Source organism: Anopheles maculipalpis, chromosome 3RL (assembly GCF_943734695.1).
Source record: "Anopheles maculipalpis chromosome 3RL, idAnoMacuDA_375_x, whole genome shotgun sequence".
Classification (NCBI taxonomy): Eukaryota; Metazoa; Arthropoda; class Insecta; order Diptera; family Culicidae; genus Anopheles; species Anopheles maculipalpis.
The window spans coordinates 64,551,775-64,564,866 of record NC_064872.1 but is presented as its reverse complement, the minus strand read 5'-3'; the positions used below and the strand labels follow the sequence as shown (position 1 = coordinate 64,564,866).

The 13,092-nt window shown below is 43.0% G+C and overlaps 2 protein-coding genes across 2 annotated transcripts in view; one reads left to right on the top strand and one right to left on the bottom strand.

Moving 5' to 3' along the window:
* LOC126563321 (multifunctional methyltransferase subunit TRM112-like protein) overlaps positions 1–13,092 on the top strand; it is a 459,819-nt gene that overhangs the window by 423,195 nt on the left and 23,532 nt on the right. The window lies entirely within an intron of this gene.
* The window catches only part of LOC126561339 (GATOR complex protein Iml1), a 295,116-nt gene that overhangs the window by 272,559 nt on the left and 9,465 nt on the right, over positions 1–13,092 (bottom strand). The gene's annotated exons all lie outside the window — the stretch shown is intronic.

Below are 13,092 nucleotides of genomic sequence, written 5' to 3'. Positions count from 1 at the left end.
CTTCGTAAGTGTCGGAGCGGAACAAGTGAAAGGGGGCGTGAGTGGAATTCGGTTAACGATTGTGCAAAATGGCAGTTAATGTGTTGTCGGGGGGCGCACTGTTTCCGCGATAAGAAAAGACAGTTCACCCCATCCGTCAGACGGCGTTTGTGTCACCCGTGCGGGAGTGGAGACAGTTTCGCGCGCCGTTACTTCTTTCTTCGATGTCACTGCCGGCTGGTGGTGGTGTGACATTCATCGAAACGACACGCCCGTATGGTAGGGAGCGAGCGGACAAAGAAATACACCATAAAAATGACGCAAGTGCGAACGAGCCAAAATGCCAAAGACCTCATTAATTACGATCGTTTCGGTGAGCCGAACCGAAAGCTTAAAGCTTTTCATTTCCGCTGCTTCCTTTTATCTAGCACATGGTCGTGTCCGTTTGGAATGGGTTAGCGAAGCCTGACTCTGTTAACAGCTACCGCTCCGCCCCCTTCTCTTCCCGTCATACTCATCTTTCATATTCGCTAAAGAGGCAACTGAGCAAGGCGGTGGTAAAGAAACGTATTACTTTATTACAAAGCAGAACTTGTTAACGTACAGGAAATTCGTAGTGAGTTTTTCCCTTTCTTTGCTGAATAAACTTTCCCCTTTTGTTGCAGTACAAAAGGATGGATGATTGATAGTAGTCGTGTTGGTATTCATTAATTATAATTACGTCTTGGCGCATCTTTAATTTTCTGGACAAAATTCTTTAAGAAACCGCTAGACATACTTTTCCTTTCACTAAACGAAACATTACCTTCCTGCCAAAACTGTTCTCTTTCAAACGAAAAGCATAATGTGACACAATCTCAACACCACATGCATGCAATAAACGCTGCATATGCAACTCGGCCCACCTGTGAACAATTTGCAGCACTTAATTATCCAACAATGTGCCACTGGTTCGTTTGCCGGCCCCTTCGACTCTGCATAAACATCAAACAGGATAATTTAGATTCAGTTAACGGTGGGTGTGTGTCTGAAACTGCAACAGCTTGCATCTGCCAACCGGCCGAATATCGATTATGTAGCAGCACACCAATGTCACTTCATTTTATTTGCAGTTCAATAGACGACAATGCCATTTGAATTGCCATCCACTTATTGCTGATACCGACACAACATACCACACACACGAGCACATGATTGCAGGCTTTGGTTGTGTTCGCACGAAAACAGGTTACATATTACGTGACTCAAATGTAATTCAATAAATTAATTAGCTTGTTGAAAACAGGCACGTGCTAACGGGTAAACGTGCCGCATATAATAAGCTTGTGTGCAGTTAATCGTTTGCGATATCTTTTTTTTATTGTAAAGTGTGTTTCAAACAAGTAAATGTAGAGTAAATAAATAATTAGAGAATAATAGAAAAACACCTTCAGGTGTTGAGTAAAGTAGATTGCATACTTTGGGGCGCAACTTTATTTTACAACCGTTGCTTGTATGAAATAAAAGTTTAAACAACTGCTTTTATACGTGCACCTTTAAACAGTGTTAATTATTTAAAAAAAGAATTATTATTCGGTTGATTAGATCAACTTTTGCAACTTCACATCGTCAAATGTATAAAACATAATCCTTCAGGACTCGTCAAATTGATGCTTGTTCGTACACTTAATCCTAAACCTAACAATGCCAAATAAACTGACTCTCCCATCCCGATTGTTGGTCAACATTTTTCTTAAGCCATGCTTTGAGCACCATTCGAGTTATTTTTTTTCAATATTTTTACGCAAAAAACATATTTTTGGATCGGATTCTCATCATTCCTGCAAAAGCAAAAACAAACAAACTTTATCACAAACATTTCTAGCAGCAGGTAACACAAAAACAAACATAAAAACCCCTCGAACGACAAACCAATTCTATCAAAATCAATCTTATCCACTCATCCGATTCGCTCGTGCGATCAGTTTGGATAGCCGGCGCTTTCCTGCCCCACAAAACCAAATGCTAGTGCGTGCGTCAAATGAACCCACTTTTAATCTTCTTCTGCTCACCTAATAAATTGATTTCGCTAACAACGGCCATTTTACGGAAGCAATTTTCCAACCGACCAACGCGAACCAATCAGAAGCGACACCCTACCACCATCCCTAGGGGTCAAACCGATAGCAAGGCCACCGATAGCAGATCTTCCTAGACGAGAAAATGCTGTTACACGCTTTCAACGTTACAACAAACCAACCACCGGGGCAAACCGGGTAAATTTCACGATTCGACAGAACAGACATTTTATACCATCGCTCACACACCAGCAGCCTGATTGTAGGAAAATTCAGGTTTAAGCGACCATGGTTTTTTTTTTTTTTTGGGTAGAAAACGACGCACCATGCTCTGGGAATCCGTTACAGAGGTGGTTTTCTCCTGGCGTTTATTTCAATACCCCGAAAGCAGCAGAGGGCAGAAAGCTATTCACCATTCGCCAGACACTACACGTCATCCTGTGCCGAGACCATCATCTGTAGTAGGTGGTGTACGAGTGTGCGCGGATGATGATTAGGGGCCCGCATTCAATTAATTCGATTTTGATCTAAATCCGATTACACAAATTGTGCGTTCAATCAACAACACCATCGTGTGACCATGAAGCACGAACCTATTCGAAACACGCTAAGCCAGTAAGGATAAAGCAGCAGCAGTATCGGAGTGGAGCAGCTTTTACTACGTAACAAATGCAGCATCATCCATCAGGTTTAGAGCTTTATGTTGTGGAGATTTTTTTTCTTCTCTAAAGTGCCTCCTAGTGTTACTATCGTTAAATGGAAGTTGGGAATGAAAATCGCAACACATTTAAATATCACACAATCAGCCGATCCTTTGTAGGTTAATCTGTTCTTACACCCATTAGTACGTGTAACTGTAACGGAAATACAAAGTGAGTAATCGTAATTATATTACTTAGGCAGCTATTTACATTTCTGACCTAGCAACGGAAATCCTATTATTTATCATCAAAAATTTGTTTTATTCGTTTTCAAAAGTGTTCTCCAGCATACTCTTTTGCATGCGCTCAAACCAATTGTCGAAGCACTTTTTTCCACTGTGATTGAGATGCCTCCAAAAAGTGGTTTTTGGAACGCTTCAACAGCATTTTATCGGGACAAAAATTGATGTGCGCGAATGAAAAGAAGTCATTGGGTGCAGAGTCATGACTATAGGGCGGAATTGACCCATCAATTCGACGTTTTGACCGGTCAAATTAGCGACGGTTTGAGTCGATGTGTGAGAGCTCGCATCGCTCATGGTGAAGAATGATTCGTCATCTTTAGTTCGTTATTGAAATTTCTCCAAAAACTTCACCTTTTTTACTGTCAGGTGTTTGTGCAGAATAGTGTTTATGCTGGTGGAAGAAATGCCTAAAGATGCCTCTATCTCGCAGTATGTCACATGACAATCTTGCACGATTAGCTCTCGAACGGCATCAATGTTTTCAGGCACAACGGCCGTTTTTGGGCGATCTTCTTGAACTTCGTCATTAAGCGAGCGTCGATCAGTTTTTCAAAGCAGTCTTGTCTTGATAGTCCACGTCGAAAGTTGTGAAAAATGATCACACGAAAATGTTCACGGGTTTTTTCAAGTCAACATCACAAATGATGGTCGTACGTCAAAACGTTGTGAGTGTGATTATGCTCCAAAATGCCAAACAAGCAACACTTCTTGTGGCCTAGGCCAGAAATATATGTAGCATCCGACGTATTAACGTATCTCGGGCGATCCGGTGCTAGAGGTATTACCAGGGCTGGTCTTCACAAAACAGAACCGGCGTTCAAATCCCATTCTGACCGTCCCCCCGTAGTGACGACTGATTGACCAATTACGTGGTATCGGCAAGTTTAATAAGCCATTCGATGGTCGGCGTGACCTTGGAGGTCGTTAAATCGAAAATCATATTCTTCTGAATTATTAATTAGCGTTAGCAACTGTAGAAGATAGTAGAAAAAACAAATTACATCAAATAATAGCGCATGCATGGCACCACAAGGATGTAACTCATACATATGCATAAAAAAACCAAGAATTCCATATTTAATAAAAAGGACCCCAGGCGAAGGGTTCCGATCCTTTTCAGTTCGCCGTGCGGTAAAACAAAAACTGAACGGTACGTGAACCAAACAAATTGCATACATAAATTCAACGTCAATTTGCACAATCAAAAAAGTTTTTGATCATGGTAGAGAGTAGAGAGGTAGAGAGGTAGAGAGCTAAAAGGAGAGCGATAAAAAATACAAAGCAAAATAAAATAAAGCAAAGGACCTACACGTACACCGAAGGACACCAACGAAGGAGTGAATAAAAAACCAAAACCCAATGCAGGTGAACATTCTGGACAGACGGACAGAAAAAGCTCTACATTGAGATGATAAAGGATCCAACGAAGAACCCAAGAGCGCTGTGTTTAAGATGAGTAAATTAAATGTTGTAAATACCATACACGCAGACACAACACGCGCCCTAGGTTGGCTGAAAGTAAATCCCGCGAGGTTTCGCCTTTGGGGTTGTGATGAACAGAAAATAATATACCCTCACGAGTTTTTTCTTTCTGTTGAGTCAACAAACATATGTAGTACAAACACACCTAAAACGTAAATTCATAATCATAAATAAAACCGTTTTTTTTTTTAATTTGGATGAGAAAACATGGGAAAAACATAAAAGCCACTCCGAGATAGAAAGCTCATACACCTACGGAAACAAAAAATCCCCTAACGATATTGATCGTTCACATCACATGTGGATGAAAGGTCATATTTTATTTCTCCAAAGGCTTGCTGCTAAAGGTGCCATAAACAAGGAGAAACCAGCTAATCGTCAGTAGCACAAACAGCAGAAAAAGTGAGCGATAACCTGAGGAGAGAAAAAAATCAGGCTTAGCGCGCTCCAACTCCACGATGCGTAATTAATTGAGCTATTACATTATGATTTATGATAGAATCTATGGAGGCCCCAACACCCCCGATACCACCAAACCAATATTATATCGGCTCATGGTATGTCTAGAGTCTGCCCCCACCCCACACTGGGTGGTGTTTGTGCAAAAAAGGATGAGAGATTCCCATTCCCCTTTTGAAGAAAAAGCTATTCACGGTGGGTTGCTTGCTGCTGCAAGATAGCCGAAACGATATCTTACTCTTCACAAACTTACTTGGGGACTATCCCCACCAGCACAGTTTGACGGATGAGACCTTCGAAGGATGAACATTGTTTTTATTATTGTTCAGCTCGTGGCTTAGCGTTACCTTAGCATCCACCAACACGGCACGGGCCACATTCACCGACACTCTGGGATCTGATTCGCTGGCGTATCCATCCTTCAAGGAAACCCCGATTATGTCATAATTCACGGTGATAAAGCGGACAATAATACCCGCATAATTAATACGCGACGCGGCCCTAAGTCGATACAGTGATGGGCGAGAATCCGCCACCATCCGCCTCAAGACAATGGTGTACCAGCATCATCATCATCATCCGGTTCCGGGTGTCTGGATGGGATGGTGAAAGTGCGTAGTGACATTTTGTGGAGTGAGGGGCATTTCGCTGTACTAAATCCATGGTGCGCTCCAAGCAAGAAGGATAACCCCGGCTTCTAAGCCGGTAACTAGTTATCACAATACATTCCGCCACCAAACGAATTCGCGAGACGCCATTAGCACGCCCCTGAACGAAGAGACATCACATTAACCGGCGACGTTTGGTGAACGATGGCAGGCATCGATGCCTGCAACTTCGACCCCAACCAATTTAAGCGCACCGCAACAAAATCTCCTTCAGCTTTTCGCATTCTATACACTCTGGAAGGATCGATGAGATTGCTGAATCGAACACAACGCACATCAATCTTGCAAGGGTGAAGAAGAAAAGCTAGGTGAAAATTATGCGCTCAAGAGACGAACTACCGATACCGATACAGCGGCCCCAAAGGAAGGGTGAGGGGGACATTTTCTTATCTGCAAGCTTCCTTCCGATTCTTCCAGGAATTTTGTCAGCTTGGCAGAGCATGCTGGTACCAGAATCTAAGGCTAAAGTTGGAGAGCCCTGCCGCTATTCACCACCAACTCTTGCTCTCTTTCTCATTTGTTGACCCTTGGACGCGTGTTATTTACCGTTGGCCAAAGTATGGGATAGGACCATTCTCCTCTATCACCGATCTAGGATCTTCATCACCTCACTACCCGCTATAGCGCTACCAGGAACACGCGCATACACCTTCATCTATTATGGAAGGAACGGCAAGCTCTGGTTGCTCCATGAAATCATTCAATACACACTCGCCCGGGCGAGGGGTCCGACTCGAAGGGAGAAAGAAAACCACCATTTTGTCTATCCCGGCAAGAGATTGATGATGAGTATTATTAGCCTACGCAAGCGAGGCAACCAAATCGACCAGAAAACGAACTTTGCTCGGGCTTTTGTCAACAGTGAATGTAGCGGAGATAATGAGTTGTTTAAAGCTACTATGTGGGTGACCGGTGCGTCGAAGAAGATCACTATCAATTAGTGCTATAGATTGGAGAGATGATGTATTCATATAAAAATGCTAAATTAGTAAATAGGAAGTCAACTTCAGTGATTTAAAAAAAAATTAAAGAAAACCTTAACATGTGTGTGGCCTTTTTTTAAACAACCAATAAATTGTGAAGGAATCATTCAGAAATCAATCACTCGGACATTTAATTACCATGGTTATAAAAGTACAACGTCATTATTACCCATCTTCAACATACTAACATTGGGGCGGCCCGGTTTTGCATGCGACGACGGCGCCGGTCTACATACGACAGAACCGGGGTTCAAATCCTATCTGGATCCGTCCCCCTGTATTGAGAACTTGATTATCCAACTTCATGGTATCGGGAAGAGTCTAGTGAGCCATTCGATGTCCAGCGTGACCTTAGTTTAGAGTCATTAAGTCATGAAGAAGAACATACTGACAGCTTTAAAAATTTAAGTGCACAATCTCCCCAGCTGTGGCCACCATCTTTATTTTCGTTCCGGTTTCGGCGAGGTCCTTCGATTTCTCGTCGTATCTGGATGGTCTATTCTAGAAAAGTAAGCCAACACTGACAGAGTAAAATATTTCTGAAACTAATGGACAGGATGTCGTTCATTTTTTTCTTTTTTCCTAACAACTATACACCGTGTGCAAGATAAATTTGACACTTGGCCATTTCGTTTGTAGTTCGTGATTGAATTATCGTATCAAAACCAACGATACGTCATTCGAAAGTCACAAGTGTTTGGAAACAGTGAAAAAAATGGCGAGTGAACTTAATAAGTGGAATCCACCGAAACTATGGAAGCGAATTACTTGAGTCATGATGATCCACGTCGGACACACAAACCGGAAGATCAAGATGGTGGCACAGTGTGCATTAAACACGGTGAAGGATATTCGCAAGCAGGTTGAAACCTGCAGCGAAGATTTTGAGACTGTTGAAGGATCATACCAGGCGGTTGGATTGCTTACGGAACAACGAGTTCTGTAAGCCGATGGACTATTTCGTGTGGAGCATGGTTTAAAGGGAAACCAGCCGAACGTCCTGCAATACAAAAGAAGAATTAGTGCAAAAAATTAAGCCCGTTTTGCGGCCCTATCCAGGGTTATGGTAGTCCGGGCTTGCTCCAGGTTGCAGGGAAGTGGATACAGGCGGTCATCGATGCCGAGGTTGCTTACTTTGAGTAATTTGTGCAGCCAAAATGATAAGCGAAACATTGCAGAAAAACATTTGTTTTCTTATTTGCTTCATTAAAACAAACAAACAAAATTTTCAGTTTCCACAGGAATTGTCAAATTTATCGTTGCTCAATAATCAAGACGAAATATAAGTATCTAGATACTCTAGATCACCAACCAGAAAATCAGTAAGAAAGCAGAAGCACTAATATAGATCGCCCCGTTGGAGTACCCTTTTCCGCACACCGGACAAGGATGCAGGAAGGAAGAACCGTCATGGATTAATCACAAAGCCATATAATATTAAAGATGCAGCTTCACTGGTACAAGCGCGTGGTCAACTTTACGTCCTGACTGTGGAATACCTCGTCTTCGGAAGAGCAGGGCAAAACATCCATAAACTCACACACACAGCACCACCACAACAAGGTCCCATGCCAGGAACGGCATGGTAGATGGTAACAACGCACTGGTCAAGTGGGAGCAAGGTGAAAGCTGCACAACAACCACGCCCGTCCGACGGGAAGGAAATTACTCCGCGGAAGATTTTCCTTCCCACTTTGCTTATCAGTCGGATAAACAAACATCAATTATTTGCTCCCGTTCGCCAGCGGCAATATACACCAACATGCTCCAGCTCCAGGGCCGGACAGTGTGCGGTAGGATTAGGTGGAAACATTCCGCACCGGTGCTTGGCCGGAAGGATGGTGCGGATGCAATTCACGTAGCGCCCGTTGGATGTTATGGTAAACAAGCGTCCTTCCTTTCTACTGCTTTGAGGTATATCTGGCGAAACAACAATCTCCTTCCCATTTCAGCACGGTCAATAGGAGCTAAGAAACCCCGGGCCGGGATATAAAAGCAGCTGGACGAAACAAAAAAACATCTAATCTAAGTTGCTGCTTTTCGCCGTTGTTGTCGTCCTCCCCGGCGATGCGGAACTTCGACCGACAAACACCAAAAATACCAATTTTGGCAACATTTGGCCGATCCGAGAAAGATTTGACCGGAAAACCCACAAAACCGAAACATCCCTACTAAAGCCTAATGCTGTCTAGCGTCCGTGTAGAAAACAGCATTGCAAAGCCTCTTCTGACCGGTGTTTGAATATGGATTTTGCGAACCCAAAATAGGCATGAAAATTTCACACCAATCCTTCGATTAAGATGTTGGCCACTTATGTGTTCGACCAGCTCAGGTGCTATGCTGAGCGGAAAACAGACTGAAGGAGCTAGGAGGAGGAGCTATTTGTTAGAAAAACTCTACAAACTCGAGAATTCTAAGCACTTAAACAGAAACAGTACACAGCTTGCAATGAATGTATTATCATCCAACAAAGAGAAGCTAAATCTTAAGATCTTCCTCCTCATAGGAGGGATGTGCTTTTCTACCCTTTTCATTATGATTAATTGATTAAGTTTTTTTCTTGCTCGTCTCCTTGCTACCGAGAGCACACTAAAGTCATTGATATTCATTGTTATGGAAAATTATGCTCCATACTTGCCGCCCAAAAACGCGGTGTGAAAAACAAAATAAAAGCTCGATCGATCAATGTAACTGCCACAAGGTACATCCTCCCCCTTCCGATTGACCTTTTTCCCCATAGCAAAGTAACATAATATGACAGCAAACTTTGCAACAACAGCAACAAAATACAGTAATAAAAAAAATAATAAACATGAAGCTACGCAATAAATATGCGAAACACGAACACACTCATCCGCGTTCGTGTTCAAATGGAACAAAAAACCTCAACGAAATGAAAAAAGCTCGCGAAAAGAAAACGGATGAAGCTGCACAAATGAAGAAAGCCCATCCTACGGCAAACGTGCTAGGGAATACTGGCAATGCACAAAGCTTTTGCTTGAAGCGCGTCTACTTTTGCCGACTCATCCTTTCAACGTTCTCAAAGAGCAGCAGCATCCAACCTTCTAACTAATAGCAAAGTATCCAAAGGCTTCCCACTGTACGCCGCTGGTCGCCGGAAAAGCTAGGTGGCCTTTTGCCTCGAGGTGAAGAAGCGATGCCGATGTTAGAAGGTCATGAAGTGTTTTCCCACTCGTTCGTCATCTCGTTTCGGTGTTTTATTTTTTTTTTTTACAAAATGGTTCTACCTTTTCTAAGAAGCGAACTTATGGCACAAGAAAAGAACCAGTGTGTGACAATTTAAAAAAAAAACGCGTTTTCTCGCTATGTTGCAAATAATCATTCGATTTCCGGGAACGTCCATACATCTTCCGTACATCTCGTAAGGTTTAAGTGTTTCATTCACTTTAAAAAGCGAATGTTCGCGAACATCGTTTATTCTTCTTCCTCTTTGGCTTAACGACCTTTCTAACTAAGGTTACCCCGGTCATCAAATGGCTTACTATACTTGCCGATATCTACGTAATTGGATAGTCAGTCATCAACTGGGTGTACGCGATCCGGATGGGATTTTAACCCCGGTCTTGCCGTATGAAGAGAGGTGCCGTTGTTGCCTGCACCACCGAGCCGCCCCAAGATTGTATCGTACAAAGCTGTCAAATGTCAAATCTATTTAATTTTCCAACAACATAGACTAACATTAAATCTTCGGCATATTACAAATAAGATATCCGTCATGTTCCAAATAAACACATGTTGTCCAGTTCATCATACGCTAATAGTCACATCAAAAACATCCCGTACCCTGCCGTTGTGGTTGACAGAAGCAACTCGTAACAGAAATTCGTCGATGCCAAATCGTTACTGGTATCATATTTCAACCTACAATAGGAGCTGCTGGTGCTCTCACAGACAGCACCAGCAGCTCCTAAGCGATCGTTCCTACCCTTTCAAAACAGCAGGGAACGTACATAATGGATGCAACCATTGAAACAGCGACATGCAGCGAAGGTTTGCTCGGGTACGATAGCCTATCAATTCTGACATCAACAAAACCGACCCTCTAACAGTAAATCCTTATTAAGCATCACCAGCAAACGCACGATGCATACAATGTTAGCATATACATATGATACTCGAACCAAAACCCCCAAAACACCTGCGACCACAATGCAACACTGATGTGAGTATTGTATCAATAAGGATGTTCAAAAGAGCGAGGCCGTGTGCGCATTTATCGGAACCGTTCTCCTGCCCCGGGGCAGTGTTCAAGGTGCAGAGCGTTGGGGGCCCTGGGTCATACCGCTCGAACGTAAAATACTTGTTGGTGGCACACGCGGTGGCGAAGTAAATCCTTAACCACCCCCAGCTGAGTTTTGTGGCATGTTGCATCAACGTTAACGAGCACGTCACCACCGCACCAGGCTTTAGAGAGCCTGTCGTATGCGATTCCTAGATGCCATTCGCTGGATGCATCCATGATGTATCGAATGTAACGCATACGCCTTCATACACCTCTATGATTTGCCGGGCAGCAAACCAATATCCTCCACCATTGCCTGGAACGATCGGTCATAAAGCTTTCGAAGAGCTTTACACTGCAATATCAATGTATGTATATGATCGGCTTATGGGGTAAATTATGACGTGGTATGCGTTATTGGATCGTACTGATTTTTCCGACTAGTCTAATGCAGGGATTTTTATGCTCCTAATTGACTTTTGTGTAGTCGGCCTAACCGATTCTTACGATCCTTGGGTGCGATGGAGAGTTCTCATAATATTCTTTCATATCAACTTCATTCTTATATTTTTTAGTACAGCATTCTCCGTCAAAAATGCGCTTCATTCTATGACTATTTAACCTTATTACCAACATTATTAGCTGACATTTGTGAGACAAAACTCCTAACGCAATGACCCGAGCACACAAATGCTAACCACAGCTAAATGTGACCCAAAATAATTCAACGTACTTAGAAACGGGCAAGACTGCTCAACCCACTACTAACCAACAATTTATGAACAACCTTTCACCGTCAGCTGTTGCCATCGTAAAATGCAAGAGTTTGACCAGTGGCCCGGTGCCCGGTCGATGAAGAATGAACTACACACCAAGCGACATATCAACCTTCCTCCTCCCAAAAACAAAGTGATCCATTTTCCACCAACCTGATACAATTTAATCTAAACAACCCTTTAAGATTGCTCCGTACGGCGCGTAGAGCGCGCTTAAGTCTTGCTGCTGTATTTTCGCAAAGATGTTGCATCGGTCCTGGCGATAGGAGAAAGGACGCAAAGATACAGCAAGTGAAGGTCCTGCTCGTTCTTGTTGGCAGCCCCACAATAAACAAAAAGCGAATAGATTCCGATCGCTCCGTGCAGGGTGTGTAGTTCATAATGCAACACCGACGTAATAATTCATCGTCCACCGAGAGTCGGTGGCACCATTTGTATTCGACAGTTCGGTACATATTTTCTATAATGCCCTCGCATTATACCTTCTGGAGTGTCGAGCTACGGTCTTCTAATTCGGGAATTTCAAATGCTTCGTCTGGAAAAGATTCTTGTCTGCTGCTGGGAAAAGAAGGCAAACATCAAACAAGTTTGAAGCTTTGAACGGTCCAAAAAACTGGAACATCATTATTTTGCCTCTATCCCATGTATACTCCATCGTACAGAGGTTCAAGTTGCAATATGAAGCTTCGAGGATGATTTCGGCTTTCTCGTCTCTTGCCAGAAGGACATTTAGGATCCAAGGTCAGGGCCTGATGACTTCATGAGGTTCATTTTCAAACCAGTGAGTGTCGTTTTTCATGCTTTAAGTCATGTTTGCCGCACATTTGTATTAACAGTGGTTAAATATTTTACCCGAATGAAAGGAGTTACAGAGCATATTTAACATTTTCCACCGAGAGAAGAACAGTTTTAAAATATGGTATTTATTTTTGTAAGTTTATGTTAAGTCAACGGCACATTTCATTTATTTCTCCAAATCTTGGATCGCCTGGATTCCAATTCCGGATTGGAATCCGGTAATCCGGATTGGGATACCTCAGGATTCGGATGCTTTAGGGATTGGGATGCAAAACAAAAATCCAGATCCCAGATTCGGATCTGTCAAGATTGGAGACCGGGATTGGGATTTAAAGCGGTGTTTGCATTACAGTAAAATCAGGCACGTTTTTTCACGAACGCTGTCAAACGGGACGGTTGCGATTCGTATTTCCTCGCAATGCTTGATTATTCGCAATGCAATATTGCGAATTCGCAATTTGGTTCGCAATGCACCCCCCCCTTCTATCCCATCCCATCGATTCCAAGGTGGATCCGAATCGGTCGGATCGAATCAGTCTTGAGAGCGATTTTTCCCATCACTATGGCCCGGTGTTCATGAGATAGCGGCACTGGCTGGACACGGTGAGACCGGGATACAAATCCCATCCGGACCGTCCCTCCGTAGTGAGGACTAACTATCCAACTAAGTGGTATCGGCAAGTCTAGTAAGCCATTCGATG